The sequence below is a fragment of the Macrobrachium nipponense genome, chromosome 28 (genome assembly GCF_015104395.2).
Source record: "Macrobrachium nipponense isolate FS-2020 chromosome 28, ASM1510439v2, whole genome shotgun sequence".
In the NCBI taxonomy this organism is placed as follows: domain Eukaryota; kingdom Metazoa; phylum Arthropoda; class Malacostraca; order Decapoda; family Palaemonidae; genus Macrobrachium; species Macrobrachium nipponense.
This window is the reverse complement of record NC_087217.1, coordinates 22892644-22895461: the sequence shown is the minus strand read 5'-3', so window position 1 is coordinate 22895461 and position 2818 is coordinate 22892644.

Below are 2818 nucleotides of genomic sequence, written 5' to 3'. Positions count from 1 at the left end.
TCCTCCCCCCTTCCCCTCCCCCCAAACTCCCAAATCACGCCAGGGCCAAATCAAAACACAACTGTATGTACGAACTCTTTGGGGGAACACAATAGACGCCCAATCGTGCGATTGATACCAAAAACGAATGCCGTTAAATTGCAATTTGCATGGGCCTTTTTTTTTTGGACAGACAGACAGACATGACTTTTACTGGAGACAGAACCAGCTTGAAGACAGACCGAGAGAGAGAGAAGAGAAATAGAGAGAGAGAGATTGAGAGACAGAAAAGAAATAGAGAGAGAGAGAGAGAGGAGGAAATAGAGAGAGAGAGAGAGAGAGGAAATAGAGAGAGAGAGAGAGAAAAAAAAGAAATAGAGAGAGAAAGAGAGAGAGGAAATAGAGAGAGCATTTTGCTCTCGAAGTCTCCCTCTCCCAAAAACATCCACAAGACATGAATATTAAAAACGAAGTTTATCTCCCCCGTGGGATCTATCCGGGCTAATGGAACAGGATGTGGAAGATGGGGAGGGAGGGGAGGGGAGGGGGGAGAGAGAAAGAGCTAGGAAATCCGACGCCTTATTTAAGGAAACAGTGACAGAGTTTTAAACGTTAAATAATTCTCGGTTATCAAAATAATTCTTGGTTATCAAAATAATTATTGGTTATCAAAATAATTCTTGGATATCAAATCGAAAATTATCAGGCTCTCCATCCACAGAAGTAATTACGAATAATTGTTACCAATTATAATTGAATCATAAGCCCATAGAAGTAATAAGAATTATCATATTTATCAATGAATTATAAATCCATAGGGGTAATTATGATGAATTATTGCAATTATATTTTAATTATACATCCATAGAAGTAATTATGATTAATTGCTAATGAATATAATCGAATTATAAATCCACAGAAGCATTCATGATGAATTATTTATAATTATAATAGAATGATAAGTCCATAGAGGTAACTATTGATGATCATAATTGTAACAGAATTATAAATCCACAGAAGTAATTATATTTACTGTTTATAATCGAATTATAAATCTATAGAGGTAACTATAAAGAATTATTTATAATATTAATTCATTCATATATCCAGAAAAGTAATTATGATGAATTATCTATAAGTGCAATTGAATTATAATTATATAATCATAATGGAAATCAGTAAAAAGATATAGTTACAAATAGCATTCCTAATTCTATTATAGCTCCATCGAGCACCTCTGCTTGTGGTGCGGGCATAACAGTGTATTCTAACAAGCTTCTCATTCTTTATCTCTTTAGGTCTTGATAGTGTAGTGAATTTTACATTCATTAAATTAACATTTATAAAATTTAATTTCTTTTCCTTAGCACAATAACTCGAGAATCGACGCGACACGAGCTTATAAAAAATTTATTTGTTGATTGTGTTTAAAAAAGATAGATAAATTGTCAAAACAAACCATTCAAAGGATGACGCCTATTGACAAGCTCCTCTTCGGGTCTGGGCTAGTTTTGGGTGGCTTAGATCGGTCTATCTGTATGCACACAGACAGACAGACACAAACAGACACTTTTGCAATTTTGCAACTCTGAGATGAAACAGACTTCATTTGATCGCCAGTTGTGAGAGAGAGAGAGAGAGAGAGAGAGAGAGAAAAAGAGGTGGGAAAGTATTAGCTCAAACTTACAACGAAATGAGGCAGAAAATTCACCTTCCTGTCCAAGAATCATTTGTCACAAGAACGTCCATGATACACATTCTGAGCATGCGCATATTGTGTGTGCAAATTCTCCTGTCTACGTGCCCAGAAAATGAAATTTATGCCCATCCATCTTCTTCCTCTGGAAAAACGAGAGAGAGAAGAGAGATCTTTTGAATTTATATTTTATGCACTGAATATATTAATAAAAAAAAAAAAAGACTTGGGTAGTCTTAATGATGGTGACTCCCTCTTATCAATCATCCCATTACGAGAGTTAAAGTTTCTTCATTTATTTCCTAATTTGGATCCAAGGCTTGCTGTGATTGGTGTATCTGACGTGTCAAGAAATCTATAAATATTACAATATACAAGACTTCGTATGAAGAATATTCATGTACAGTAAACAAGAGGAAAGATTTCCCCTGAAAAATATATGACTGTCGACGACACTGAATGACGAGGCCCGAGTTCGCCTCCGACCCGGATGAAAACAATCGGTTACACGAACCGGAAATTCCAGCTCACGAAATCGAGAATTTGACATCTGATCATGACCCGCTTATCGGAGGAGGAGGAAGAGGAGGACCTTTTGTATGGGGTCCTTTCCCCTTCAGATGCAGAGGGGAGGAGGAGGAGGTATCCTTCAGGAAACACAATGAATTTGGAAAGGAAGGATTCAAAAATGCTTGGGGCCGATGGACGAAATGTCGAAGCGAAAAGGAGGGAGTGATTGGAATAAAAAAGGTTTCCTCTGCACAGAATGGAAAGGAATTGGCAACTGATGAGATCAGTGGAAGGGTGGAGACTGAGAGAGAGAGAGAGAGGGGAGGAAAATGTGGTCAATTTTTGGAAGTTCTCAAGCATATTGTTTTTAATTTATTTCGTGACGATAAAATATTCGCAGTGAGGATTATTAAACCTAACTTGTTGCATTATCTCTCTCTCTCTCTCTCTCTCTCTCTCTCTCTCTCTCTCCTCTCTCTCTCTCTCTTGGGGATTTCCCCTGGCATAATAGTAGAGACCCATGGCCCTCTAAACTGGAAAGACCTTCGTTCGATCCCTTTACTGGAGAATGAAAGCAATTTGATTTAAAAATTAGGCCAGAACTCACTGTGCCTAATAATGCAGCTTAATTTT